Below are 15,895 nucleotides of genomic sequence, written 5' to 3'. Positions count from 1 at the left end.
TAGCTATATTAATTTCAGACAGAACTGACTTCAAAGTAAGGAAAGTTACCAGGGGTAAAAGGGGCATTACATAATGCTAAAGGGATTCATTCTCCAGGAAGACATAAAAATTTTTAACATGTAAGCACCTAACAACACAGCAACAAGTTAGATGAGGCAAAAACTGATAGAATTGTAAGAAGAAATAAATCCACTGTCATGGTTGGAGACTTCAAAACCCCTTTCTCAGAAATGGACAGATCCAGCAGGTAGAAAATCATTTAGCACATAGTAGAACTCAACAACACCATCAAGCAACAAGGTATAATTGACATTTATCAACTACTTCATCGAACAACAGCAGACTACACATACGTCTCAAGCTCACAGGGAACATTTACCAAAACTGACCACATTCTGAGTCATAAAACACACTTTACCAAATTTAAAAGGATAGAAATAATATAATGTCTTCTCTTAGACCACAATGTAATTAAATAAGAAATTAATAACAGAAAGATAACTGGAAAATCCCAAAATAAATGGAGATTAAACAACACACTTCTAAATAGCACATGGGTCAAAGAAGAACTTCCAAGTAAATTTTAAAATATTAGGACTAAAAGAAAATAAAAATACAATTTATCAAAATTTGTGAGATGCAGCTAAAGTGTACCTAGAGGAAAATTTGTAACATTGAATGCATATATTAGAAAAATATATAAAATCAATAATTTAAGCTTCTACCTTAGGAAACTAGAAAATAAAGAACAAATTAAATCCAAAATAAGCAGAAAATAAATAATAAGAACTAGGACAGAAATCAATGAAATTGAAAACAGAATATCAATAGATAATAGACAAAACCAAAAGCTAATTCTTTGAAAAGATCAATAAAATCAATAACCCCCTAGCCAGTCTCAATAAAAAGACAGAAGACACAAATTACTAATATCAAAAATGAAAGAGGGAGGACTTCCCTGGTGGCACAGTGGTTAAGAGCCCACCTGCCAATACAGAGGACACGGGCTCGAGCCCTGGTCCAGGAAGATCCCACATACTGCGGAGCAACAAAGCCCGGATGCCACAACTACTGAGCCTGCACTCTACAGCCCATGTGCCACAACTACTGAGCCCCCCTACCACAACTACTGAAGCCCATGCACCTAGAGCCCATGCTCTGCAACAAGAGAAGCCACCACAACGAGAAGCCCATGCACTGCAACGAAGAGTAGCCCCTGCTCACCACAAGTAGAGAAAGCCTATGTGCAGCAACGAAGACCCAAAGCAGCCAAAAAATAAATAAATAAATGAATAAAAATGAAACAGGGGGAAAAAATGAAAGAGGGGACATCACTACAGCTCCCATGGACCTTAAAAAGAAAATAAAAGAATAGTATGAACAACTCTATGCCTATAGATTTGCTAATCTAAATGAAGTGGACCAATTCCTTGGAAAAAAAAGAAATCTGCCAAAACTCACATAAGAAGAAACAGATAATTTGAATAGGCCTATACCTGTTAAAGAAATTAAATCCGTAATTAATAACCCTCCGAAACAGAAAGCACCAGACCCAGATAGGTTCACTGGTGAATTCTAGCAAACATTTAAAGAAGTTATACCAGTTCTTTACAATCTCCTCTAGAAGAAAGAGGGAATACTTCCTAACTTATTCTATGACACCAGTGTTACCCTAATACTAAAACCAAAGACATCACAAGAAAAGAAAACTACAGACCAATATCTCTCATGAACATAGATGCAAAAATCCTCAGCAAAATATTAGCAAATCCAATCCAAAATGTATAAAAAGAATTATGCTCCATGACCAAGTTGGATTTATCCCAGATATGCAAGGCTGGTTCAACATTCTAAAATGTAGTTCATCACATCAGTAGACTAAAAAAAGAAAAACCACTTGATTATATTAATAGATGTAGAAAAAGCATTTGACAAATCCAAATTAGCCATGGGGGCAAAACAAGACAATTGGCCAGAGGGAAGACAAAGACCCGGAAAACTGCCCCCCTTATAAATGATTTAAACTTCGCAAAGGCGCGACTCTCGCTACTTTTGCTGAGTTTTCCCATGCATCTTTCCGCATGTACTCTGCTTTTCCAACAAACGCTTTACTTTTCTCTTCACCTTCCTCTTCCTTGTCAGAATTTTCTTGTCCTGGTTAACCAGGTTTCGATTCCCAATCAGGGAGCTAAGATCTTGCTTCTAGCTACTGCTCACTCATTGCTGAGTGTGTCTGAAATCAAAATTAACATAGCAGAGACCCAACAAATTTTCACCTCATTTCCTAGAGAGGATGGTCCTCCTCCAGCCTGAGAGGCAGCTCTCAGTATCAGGTGGCTCTTCCCCAGTCACAGCTGAGTAGACATCTTCAGGCTGGGCCACTTAGATTTTTTCTCTGAGGGATGTGGAATTGAACACAAAGATACGGGCCAGTGACAGGCAGACCCAGGGCTATGCAGACCTGAGCTGACACTTGCAGATGGGAACTCCAGAACGTCTGTTTGCAGAGAGAAGGAAATGAAACAAATGTGTTGGAGGAGGGGAGAGAGAGAGATTGAGAAAGAGAGAAATGGAGCTGTTGACTACCAAGGCTTTTGACAGATTCCTGGCTCTCACCTCCAACCTTTATGAGAACTCACTTTCTCTTGGATGTATTTTTTTAATCAGTATTTATTGAGTATTATCATAAGTCAGGCCCTATTCTAGGGCCAGGTATACAGCAGTCTCTGTCCTCCTGATGCTTCCTTTCTAGCAGGTTCTGGGAGAAACATCCATTCCTTTTAATGTCTTTCTTTGCTTGAGTGAGCCCAAGTGGGTTTCTGTTGCTCACACCCAAGAGATCTTGCACTAAGATCAGGTTGGTATTGCTTTTCCTGTTCTACAGATGAACACTCAGAACTCTGAGGGGATAAAATAAGTTGCCCAAGTTCACCCAGAGGCAGAGCTAGGCTTTTAGGACAGCACATCAGATCTGAAGCCTGAGCAATTCATGTTGTTCCCATCACCTCCTGGTGGATGAAGTCATCCATTTTGCCAGAGGATTTCAGGACTCTGCACCCAGAGGTAGCCCCTGGGGTCAGTAGCAAAGATACCAAGAGGTGCATACAGAGAAAGCTCTGCTCATAGAAACACACTCTTGAAGGCGTTTAAGTACTTTTTGACATTGGATTCTCACAACAGCCCTGCTGGAACTACAGGACAGGCATTCACTCACTTTTATAGTTGGGGAAACCCTGAGCTCAGAGCCATCAGGTGACTTGCTCAAAGTCACAGAGTTGGTGAAAAAGGAGCCAGGACTCCACCCAAGACTCTTAGTCTATGCTTTTTTCATTACTCAGCTATGACTTTAAATCTACACCAACTATTTTACTTTATCTCATCATATGAGCCCCTCCTCTCTTTGGGCTCTTTGCCATTTCTTCTCTGCCTAGTCTTTACCCATGAACTACCACCCAGCTTCTCAACTGTTTCCTACCTCCTACCCATCCTCACTGAACTCACACACCCTCTCTCTCAACATGTCCAAAACCAGACACTTTATATTGCCCCATCACCTAAATCATTTCACTTGGGCACAACCCATCCCAGTTAAGTGTCACTATCTCCAACCTAAAGACCAGGTTAAACCCTGGAGTCAGCCTTGTCTTCAGTGCCCTTCCACTCCATTAGCAACATGTCAATATGTTGTGCAAAATTTCTGTCCAATCCAAGTACTTCCACTGCTCTGACTACAGCCTAGTCCTGTGTAAACTGGATTACTGCAGTGGTCTCCAGACTAATCTTTCTGCTTTCTGAATTGTGACCTCAGGTTCTATTCTGTAAACTGCAGCGAGAGAGATCCCCATATACTCTTTGGATGAAAACCAGACTAAGGAGAATCACCCAGGGCTCTTGTTAAAGTGCTGATTCCCAGGACTTGAGCCTAACTAATACCCCAAGTTGGAGTTGCTAAGGAAGGGGCCAGGGGTTGTCATTTAATGAGCTCTCAGGTGATTTGTGTGCATACTAAATGTTGAGAACTATTGAGGGTTCTGACAAATGAAGAGGAAGGTTCGTCAAGGGCACAGGCTGGGAGCTTCCCTGGGGCCCCTTAGCTGCTGAATGGAGCCAAAATCTAAGCTCTGAGGTGGAAGTTGAGAAGTAGTTGAGGGTCAGGAGCCCATGTTAAAGACTTGGCTTTGCCACTTCCTACATATGGGGTCTCAAGCTGTGGAGCCCTCATCTGGAACCCCAAGTTCCTAGTCACAAAATGAGATAATGACACCCGCCTGGTAGGGCTATTGTAAAGATTAATATCTTCACAGTTTACCCAGAACTTAACACAGGCACTAAATACCTCACAAATGTGGGACATTATGGTAATTAGTGATGTGTCTCCCTGAAAACATCAGTTATTTTCTGGTTGATGGATTTATACAACTTGAAGGCCAAATGTGGCTTCCCTGTGGAACGTTTATCTTATTCCCAACAGGAGAACATTATTCTCCTGTTACCTTCTCCTTATACACACAGACAAATACACACACACACACACCTAATATATATATATATATCCCACCTAATTCACACATACACACACCCCAGGCTTCATCAACATTCCTGGATGTTACTCTTCTTCTACCCCCCAGTATTGTTTACTGTCTTATTCACAAGGAATTTTTTTTTTTGCCTCTACCATTTCCTGTGTCAACTACAAATTGGCACTTGCCATTGGCACTTGCCATCTAACTCTACAAGGATTAAATCATGTGCTGCTGTAGCTGCTGACTTTAAACACCCCCTGAAAGGGGTTCAGGGTAGAAAGAAGAAATGAGGCACTATGTGCTCTGGGAAAAACTGGCAGAACAGGTCTTCAGATAGTTAGATTTTTTCAGGAGACAATTTTATGAGCCCAATTCTTGTATCTCCTCATATCTAGAAAAGCAGTAAAATCCTTCATGGTGATGTCTGCTCCTCGTGACTGGCAGAAACCTTCTGCAAAAAAATATGTACTTGATTGCATGTACCCCCCCCTTCACCAAAAATCACATATATACTGACCTTCCCCCCTACCTCTTTGGAACAGTTTCTCAGAGCTATCTGAAAGGCTGTCTCCCGGGCTATAGTCTTCATGTTGCCCCCGATAACACTTAACTCAACTCTCATGTTGTACATATTTTTTCAGTAGGCACTTGAAAGCCTTTTGAAATACAGCTCAAGCCTCAACTCATATTCTCTTTTCACCTTGAAGCTTTCTCAGCATTAGCCTGTGGTCTTCCCATCCAGGCAGTGTCAATGTTCTTCCACAGAACTTTGTGCCAACACCCAACTCTGCACCCCAACTGGACAGGGAAGCCACAGAACACAGCCCTGCCTTAGTCCCTTCTAGGTCCCCATGAGCTCAGCACCATGTCTGGCTCAGAGGAAAAGTTTGGCAAGTGTCTGATGGGTGAATGAAGTGGCTGGCACCTCTGTTTACTTTTCTCTAACTTAATTAAGGAAGAGAAAATCCTACCTTCCCCTTCCTGGGGTTTCTTAACTGCTGTTAGTCACACCACTTAATTGGGAATTTTCTGGTTTAGTTCCAGTGAAAATAGCTTTCAGTGATAGGCTCCAAATAAATGATTTTTTAAATTTTTTGGTGGACCAGGATATTTCCTTATTTTTCATTGAACTTTTTGAAGTATGATTTATATACAATGGACTTGCATCCACTTGAAGTGTACAGTTTAATGATTTTGACAGATGTAAACATCCTTGAAATGACTGCCACAATCAATATACCAAATAATTAAATCTACCTCAAAGATTCCTCATTCCCTGAAGTGTCTCCTTTAAATGATAGAATCAGGAAAGACTCTCAGTGGTCTCTGAGAGGCGGGGGAGGACCAGCCTGGGTTTGCCTCTGGGTGATCCTTTCAGGGCAGGAAACTGCCTAATTCATGGCAAAGCTTCAGGATGCCCTCAGGCAGAACCTACCCAGTAGAACTTTCTAAGATGATAAAAATAAAGTCATATCTCTACGGTCCAATATTGTGGCCACTAGCTGCACATAACTATAGAGCACTTTGTTGACTAAAAAATTATTCACAACCTAAAAGTTGAGAGTTATGTTTTATTTGGTGGGAATTTTTAGGACTTCAGGCCCAGGAGGCAGCAACTCCAGTAACCCTGAGAGAGCTGCTCCGAGAAGGAGAGGTGGGGAGCCAGGATATATAGGAGTTTTGCAACAAAAGGCAGGTAGTCTGAATGTCAAAAGGTTATCATTAGTTAAAGAAAACCAGATATGTCAAGTTAAGGAATTTAGCACTTCTCTATGTATGGGGAGATGCAAGAGTCTGGGCTCACTGAAATCATGACTTTGATGTGCACCTCAGCTTTCTGGGGCCAGTGTCCTGTGTTTTCATAACCCGAGTTTCCTCAGGGCTCACCGTAGGGTGTGGCTGCAATCTGAGGGCTGCTAGATGGCAGGTACTCTTTTCTTCCTGAGTTCCCTCAGGGCTCACCAGCTCGCCATAGGCTGTGGCTGCAATCGCTGATGACTGTGACATCCTTTGTTTACTGATATGGCAGGCAGTATTCCATCTATCAACTTGAAATGTAGCAGTGCAACTGAAGAACTATTTAATTTAATCTAATTTAATTAATTTACTTTTAACATTGGACAGCCACATATGGCCAGTGGCTACCATATTGCACAGCACCGGAGAAATAAATCAACTGGTACCTCCTTATGGAAGGCTTACTGTATGGGAAGAGAGACCAGACTCTCTGCCACAGGGTGTTACTGAGTCCAAGCTTGCTCTTCTCACCACATGACAAGCCCATGAATCGGAGACGAGGTGTTGAGGCAAGGAATATGACTTTATTAGGAAAGCCGGCAGACTGTGAAGATAGCAGACTAGTGTCTCCAAAAAACCATCTAATTGGCGTTTGGATGCCAGTTTCTTTTACAGCACAAAGAGGGGGAGGAGATCAGGAAGTAAAGTAAAAACGCCATACGTTTTGCAAATATCCCCGGGAATGGCCAGCCTTGGGGAGGGGACGTGTTAATATCTTCTTTCTTGAAACCATCTACAGGTGGACAGGGTCTGGATGTTTCCCTAAACAAAGACACTTTGGTTTAACCTTCAGGCAGAGGGGCAGTGTTCCCCAAGGCACACCATTATGTATAGACAGTATCTTTTTAGTGAACAAAACAATGGGAAGCAAAGGTTAAGTAAAAGAAACAGATCCAACATGTAGTCAGATTTAGCTCTTCCCTGTTACAAGGGGTTTGCAACATCCTGAGACAGCTTGAAGCAAATGAAAAAGGCAAGAGGATGCAAAAAAAAAAAAAAAATGCTGCAAAATTGTTGTCAGGCTACAAACCAAAAAACCGTAAGTGGATGATACAGCTTGAAGAAAAAGTGGGTGCTGCCCAGGTCACATGCTGTTTAGTGCCAGGGTTAGTTTCAAACCTATATATCTTCACTCCCAGTCTTATAACCTGCTACACAAAGAACAGTGGGCAAGATGCTGCGAAGGGCATTGAGGCAACTTGAGTGTATGTAGTAATGTCCCAGGATCTAAAAGAAGATGAAGAACCACAGCATTTGCTCCTCTCTTGGGTCTCAGCCCAGGACATTCATTCTAAGACAAAAAATAGTCTTAGAATTTTCCTTACCAAGATAGTGCCAAGCTTTTAAAGACATTAAACACATTAAACACATCAACATTAGAATCCAAGGAGATCTAGAATATTTTCATCTTGCAAAACTGAGACTCTATACAAATGGAACAAAAACTGATACATGGTGCACTTAAAAATGGTTGAGAGGATAAATTTTATATTATGTTTTTTATCACAATTTTAAAAAAGCTCACTGTGTGTGCTCATCCCCCCAGATCTAGTGCTACTGAATACCTCCTGGACTCGGTGCCCCACATACCACTGGAACTGGTGCCACTGCATGCTCATGGAACTGGCATGTCTCCAGAACTAGTGCAGGACCTGGCACTGGCATGGACCCTGCTCAGCTGGTAGCCTTGTGCAAGCCTGCAGGTAAATGTCTTTCCACACCAAAGCCAGACTGCTAAGACTGGAAGAGGTAACTCCTTCAAATGCACAGAAGCCAATGAAAGCTTACGTGGAACATGAAAAATCAGGGAAACATGATACCACTAAAGAAACAAAATACATTTCCAGTAACTGATCCCAAAGAAATGAAGATCTAGAAATAATCTGATAAAGAATCAGAAATAATTGTTTTAAAGAAGCTCAGTTCCATAGAATGAGAAGATATGGTACATACTGGAAGAATATATTTGCAAAAGACACATCTGATAAAGTCTGTTATCTGAAACATACAAAGAACTCTTAAAATACAACAGACAACCCAATTAAGAAATAAGCCAAAGACCTTATTAGACACTTCACCAAAGAAAATATTCAGATGGCAAATAAGTATAAGAAAAGATGAGCCACATCCCAAATGTCATCAGGAAAATGCAAATTAACAAAATAATGAGATACCACTACTTACCTATTAGACTAGCCAAAATCTGGGATACTGACAGCAGCAAATGCTGAAGAGAATGTGGAGCAGCAGGAACATTCATACATTGCTGGTGGGAATACAAAGTGGTACAGTCACTCTGAAAGACACTTTGTCAGTTTCTTATAAAACTAAACATATTCTTACCATACAATCCAACAATTGCACTCCTTGGTATTTACCCAAATGAGTTGAAAACATGTTCACACAAAAACCTGCACACAAATGTTTATTGCAGATTTATTCATAATTGACTAAACTTGGAAGCAACCAAGATGTTCTTCAGTCCGTATATGGATAAATATACTGTGGTATATCCAGACCATGCAATATTATTAAGCACTAAAAGCAAATGAGCTCTCAAGCTATGAAAAGACATAGAAGAAACTTAAATGCATGTTACTCAGTGAAAGAAGCCACTCTGAGAAGGCACCGTACTGTATGATTTCAACTATATGGCATTCTAGAAAAGGCAAAACTATGGAGACAATAAAAAGATCAGTGGTTACCAGGGATTGGGGTTGGGAAGTAAACGATGAATAGGCAGAGCACAGAGGATCTTTAGGACAGTAAAAATACTGCGGATGATATTATGGTGATGGATATGTGTCATACATTTATTCAAGTCCTTTGAATATATACCACCAAGAATAAAGTAAACTATGGACACTAGGTGATTGTAATGTGTCAATGTAGGTTCATCCTTAGTAACAAATGGACCATTTTGGTGAGTGATTCTGATAATGAGAAAGGCCAAATGTGTGGGAACAGAGCTATATGGGAAATCTCTGTATCTTGCTCTCAATTCTGCTGTGAAATTAAAGCTGTTCTTAAAAAAATGTATTTAAAAACAGATGAGGAGGAATAAGCTCAGTGAACTACAAGAGAACACAAAGAGACAAATCAATAAAATCAGGAAAACAATACATAAAAATATTGTTGAGAAGTTCAACAAAGAGATAGAAAGCATAAAGAAAAAGAACCAAACAGAAATTCTGGAGATGCAGAATTTCACAACGAATGAAATCAAAAATTCAGTACAGTAAGTCCCCTACATACAGATGAGTTCCATTCCAAGAGCACATCTGTAAGTCCAGTTTGTTCCTAAGTCCAAAAAAGTTAGCCTAGGTACCCAACTAACACAATCAGTTATATAGTACTGTAATGTAATAGGTTTATAACACTTTTCACACAAATAATACATTAAAAAACAAAAACTAAAGAAAACATTTTTAATCTTACAGTACAGTATCTCAAAAAGTACTGTAGTGCAGTACCATGGCTGGCATACAGGGGCTGGCATCGAGTGAACAGGTAAAAAGAGTTATTGACTGGAGGAGGGAGAGGAGTTGGGAGATGGTAGAGCTGAAGGATTGTCAGCAATAGGAAATGGAGGGCAAACTGCAATTTCACTCACACCTGACATTGATGGCACAGGTTCTGGTTCCTTGCTGGATTCAATTCTATCTGCCCTCTTGAGAAAACAATCCAGTGATGTCTGGGTAGTAGCTCTTCTTTTTCTCATCATAGATGACACGGTAGCACTGGATTGCATTCTGAGCAGCTGCTGCAACTTTTGTGTACCATTCTACATTTGGGCCCTGTGCCTCAAAATTGTCCTTCCAAAAATTGTTGTAAGGTTGTCCCTGATTCATCACTCACCTTTACTGCCTGACAAAAATTGTGATGTAAATATTTCTTGAAAGTGGCTATAACTCCCTAGTCCATAGGTTGGATGAGCGATGTAGTATTTGGTGGCAGATGCACTACTTTGACAATGGGATGAAAATCATCCATGAATGGGGTATGGCCTGGAGCATTGTCGAGCAGCAAAAGAGTGTTGAATGTGATGTCCTTCTCCAAGAAATATTTCTCTACCTCCAGGATAAAGTGATGGAAAAACCAGTCCTGGAAAATGGCCTGTGTAACCCAGGCTTTGGGGTTACTCTTCCACACAACAGGAAGAGAGCCCTTGACTATGATTTTAAGGGCTCTTGGGTTCTCTGAATGATAAACTTAGAGAGACTTCAACTTCATATCGCTGGAAACATTGCCACCAAACAACAAAGTTAGCCTATCCTTTGCTGCTTTATAGCCTGACATCACATTTTCCTCCTCACTGATGTAACTATGGTCTGGCATCCTCTTCCAGTACAGTCCTGTCTCATCCACATTAAAAACCTGCTTGGGTAAATATGTGCCTTCATCAATAATTTCTCAAAACATTTCAGGAAATTCCCTGGCAGCTATTGTATCTGCACCTGCTGCCTCACCACTTACTTGTGAAGCTTGGCTCTAGCCTTGAACCAATGAAACCAGACATGGCTGGCATTAAAAGATGTGCCCTCTGATTCTTCACCATGTTTCTTCTTCAAGTCTTCATAAAGCCTTTTAGTTTTCTCTTGAATCAGCATTAAGCTGAGCAGTACTTGATGCTGATGCTGATCCTGAATCCACGCACTGAGAAGTTTCTCCATCTCCTCCATCACTTTCCCACTCTTCTTTGATATTATTGTTGACATCGTCAGCACAGCAGACTTCACATGTTCCATGATCTTGTCCTTGTTCTTTAGAATTGTGCTGATGATTGAATGATTCAGGTTGTAAGAACAAGCGATGTCTACCATCTTTTCACCTTGCTCCACTCCCTCAATTATTTTCACCTTTGTTTCCACCATTATGGCTTGGGACTTCTTAGCAGTACCAGCTACCTCACAACTGCTTTTATGCTTGTTTCCGGACATCTTGGGCTTGAAATAAAGATACTGTACTACTGTATTCTATAAAGTACTGTACAGTAAAGTACACAAAAGCACAACCACTTGTAAGGGATGCATGCACATGACAATGGACGCCAGACACATGAACTAACTTACGTGATTGGACATGGGAACACATGTTAGCATCTTTGAAAGTTTGCAACTTGAAGGTTCATATGTAGGGGACTTACTGTAAAGTGCTTCAAAGCAGGTGCAATCAAGCACAAGAAAGAATCAGCAAACTCAAAGATAGTTGAAAGTTTCCAGTCAGAGGAGAAAAAAGAGTAAAAAAGTGTGAATAAAGTCTATGTGATTTATGAGACAAGCTTAAATGAACCAATATACACATTATGAGATTCTCAGAAGCAGAGAAGAGATAGAAAGGAGCAGAAAGCTTATTTAAAGAAAGAATTACTGAAAACTTCCCATATCTGTGGAAGGAAATAGACATCCAGATTCAAGAAGGGATCCCACATAGGTTGAAAATAGAAAGGTCTACACTGATACACATTATAATTAAATTGTCAGAAGTCAAAGATAAAGAGAGAATTTTGAAAGCAAGAACAAAGTGACTCATCACATATAAGGGAACCCACCATAAATGTACCAGTGGATTTCTCGTAGTAGGCCAGGAGACAGTGGAAGAATATACTCAAAGTACTGAAAGAAAAAAAAACAAAAAAAACTGTTAACCAAGAATAGTATACCTGACAAAACTATTCTTTAAAAATTGAGAGACAAAAATCTTTCCCAAACAAAAACTGAGGAAGTTAATCACCATTAGACCTGCCTTCCAAGAAATGCTTAAGGGAATTCTTTAAACTGAGACAAAAATACACTAAACAGCAACATGAAAGTATAAATCTCAGTGGTAAAGTTAAATACACAGACAAATACAGAATAATGTAACACTGTAATGGTGGTATGTATATTATTTTTAACCTTAATATAAAAGTTAAAAGAAAAAAGTGTTAATTGAAATACAATATAAAAAGAAGTAAACTGACTACAAGAACAAAATATGTACAGGGTGGGGTAAAAGTGCAGAGTTTTTAATGCAATTGAAATTAAGTTGTTATCAGCTTAAAATAGACAATTATAAGAAGATATTTTATATAATTTTTAAGGTAAACACAAAGAAATAACCTATAATGGATACATAAAAGATAAACGTAAAAAAATCAAAGCATATCACTACAATAATTATTAAATCACAAAGAAGGTCATCAAGAGAGGAAAACAGAAACAAAAAACTACAAAGCAGATGAAAACGATTAACAAAATGGAAATAGTAATTTCTTACCTATAAATAATTACTTTAAATGTAAATAGATCAAACTACCCAATCAAAAGGCACAGAGTGGCTGAATGGATAAAAAACAAGACCCATCCATATACTGTCTACAAAAGAGTCACTTTAGATTTAAGAACACACATAGGCTGAAAATAAAAGGATGGAAAAAATATTCTATGCAAATGATAACTGAAAGAAGCAGGGCTGCCTATACTTATATCAGACAAAATACACTTTAAGTCCAAACTGTCTCTAGAGGTAAAGAAGGTCTCTATATGATAAAAGGGTCAATTCAACAGGAGGATATAACAATTGTAGCTATATACACAACCAATATCAGAGCACCTAAATATATAGAGAAAATTTGACAGATCTGAAGGGAGAAGTTTATAGCAATACAATAATAGTAGGAGACTTCATACCCCACTTTCAATAATGGATAGAACATCTAGACAGAAAATCAATAAGGAAACAACTGACTTGAACAACACTATGGACCAAATGGTTATAATAGACATATGTAGAATTTCCCCCCAACATCAGAAGAATACCCACTCTTCTCAAGCACACACAGATCATTCTCCAGGATGTAACACATGGTAGGTCATAAAACAAGTCTTTAAAAATTCAAGAAAATTAAAAAATATTCCAAATATCTTTTCTAAGCACAATGGAAATAGACTGTTAATCAATAACAGCAAGAAAATGAGAAAATTCATAACAATTTGGATAAACCAGAAGACCTGGATAAATTCCTAGAAACATACACCCTCCTAAAACTTAATCAAAAAGAAACAGAAAACACAAATAGGTGAATGACAAATAAAGAGAGGTAAGCAGTAATCAAAAACCTCCTAACAAAGCAACCCCAGGACTAGAAGTCTTCATGAGAGAATTCCACCAAAATTCAAAGAAGTATTAATACCAATCTTTCCTAAACTTTTTCAAAACATTGAAGAAGGAACACTTCTAAATTCATTTTATGAGGCCAGCATCACACTGATACCAAAGTCATACAAGTACATCACAAGACTTAAAAATACAGGCCAATATCTTGTTGAACATAGATGCAAAAATTCTCCATAAAATACCACCAAACAAAATTCAACCAGACACTGAAAGGATTATACACCATGACCAAGTGGGATTTATCACTGGCATGCAAGAATGGTTCAACATACACAAATCAACCAATATGATACAGCATAATATTGGAATGAAAGATAAAAATCACATAATAATCTTAACATGTACAGAAAAATCATCTCACAAAATTAAACATCCATTCATGATAAAAACTCTCAACAAATAGGCATAGAAGGAACTTACCTCAACATAACAAAGGCCTTATATGAAAAGCCCATAACTAACATCATAATCAGTCAGGAAAAACTGAAAGCTTTTCCTTTAATATCCAGTACAAGGCAGGGATGCCCATTCTCACTACTTCTATTCAATATAGTACAGGAAGTCCTAATCAGAGGAATTAGGCAAGAAAAAGAGAAAAACAGCATCCAAATCAGAAAGGAAGAAGTCAAATCATCTCTCTGCAAATGACATCATATGTGTGGAAGACTCTAAAGATTCATCAAAAAACTGTTAGAATTAATAAACGAATTTAGTAAAGTTGCTGGATACAAATTCAACATTCAAAAATCAGTAGTGTTTCTATATACAATCTGAAAGAGAAATTTTAAAAAATGCCATTCACAATAGCATCAAAAAGAATAAAATATTTAGAAATAAACTTAACTAAAGAGGTGAAAGACTTGTACTCTGAAAATTATAAAACATAAGAAAATTAAAGACACAGATGAATGAAAACACATCTTTATTCATGGATTGGAAGAAGTAATATTAGTAAAATGGCCATACTATCCCAAAAGATCTACAGATTCAATGCAATCCCTATCAAAACCCCTATCAAATCCAAAATGAATTCCTTACAAATGTAGAAAAAAACCCTAAAATTCATATGTAACCACAAAAGACTCAGAATAGCCAAAGCAATATTAAGAAAGAAGAACAAAACTGAAGGCATCATATATTCAAATTATATTACAAATTGTATTACAGAGGGACAGTAATCAAAACATGGTATGTAACAAAGTATGGTACAGGCATTAAAAAAAAAGACACATAGACCAGTGGAACAGAATAGAGAGACCAAAAATAAAACCATGTCCATATGGTCAACTGATCTTCAACCTGGGTGACAAGAACACACAATGGGGAAAGGAGAGTCTCTTCAACAAACAGTGTTGGGAAAACTGTATATCCACGTGAAGAATAAAATTGAACCCTTATTCAAAATTATACAAATTGAACCTTATACAAAAATAAACTCAAAATGGGTTGAAGACTTAAATGTAAGACTTGAAACTGAAGCTATTAGAAGAAAACATAGGGATTATCTTCCTTGATATTGGTCCTGGCAATGATTTTGGGATTTGACACCAAAAGCCCAAGCAACAAAAGTAAAAATAGACAAGTGAGATTGTGCCTCAAACAAAAAGCTCTGCACAGCAAAGGTAAAAATCAACAGAAAATGGGAGAAAATATTTGGAAACCATATATCTGATAAGGGGTTATTATCAAAAATATATAAGAAATCCATACAACTCAATAGCCAAAAAACACACCTGATTAAAAAATGGGCAAAGGACCTGAATAGACATTTCTCAAATAAGACACAAAAATGGCCAACAGGTATAAAAAAAGGGCTCAGTATCACTAATCATCAGGAAATGAAAATCAAAACCACAATGAGGTATCACCTCACACCTGTTAGGATGGCCATTATCAAAAAGGCAAATGTTGAGAATTCCCTGGTGATCCAGTGGTTAGGACTCCGTGTTTCCACTGCCAGTGGCCCAGGTTCAATCCCTGGTGGGGGAGCAAAGATCCCTCAAGCCACACAGTGCAGAAAAAAAAAAAAAAAAAAGACAAATGCTAACAAGTCTGGGGCTGGGGAAGGGTATGGAAAAAAAGGAACCCCTGTACAGTGCTGCTGGAAATGTAAATTGGTGCAGCCACTATGGAAAACATTATGAAGTTTCCTTAAAAAAATTAAAAATAGAATCATCATTTGATCCAGTGGTCTCACTTCAGGTTATATATCCAAAGGAAATGAAATCAGTATCTCAGACAGGTATCTGCACTCCCATGTTCTTTGTAGTCTTTAAAAAGAAATAAATCATGCCATTTATGACAACATAAATGAACATAGATCAGAGGAGAAGATGGCAGAAGAGTAACACATGGAGATCACCTTCCTCCCCACAGATACATGAGAAATACATCTACACGTGGAACTGCTCCTATA

This window comes from Balaenoptera musculus, chromosome 19 (assembly GCF_009873245.2).
Source record: "Balaenoptera musculus isolate JJ_BM4_2016_0621 chromosome 19, mBalMus1.pri.v3, whole genome shotgun sequence".
NCBI classification, from domain to species: Eukaryota; Metazoa; Chordata; class Mammalia; order Artiodactyla; family Balaenopteridae; genus Balaenoptera; species Balaenoptera musculus.
The sequence above is the reverse complement of the archived record's forward strand: the minus strand, read 5'-3'. Positions refer to the sequence as shown.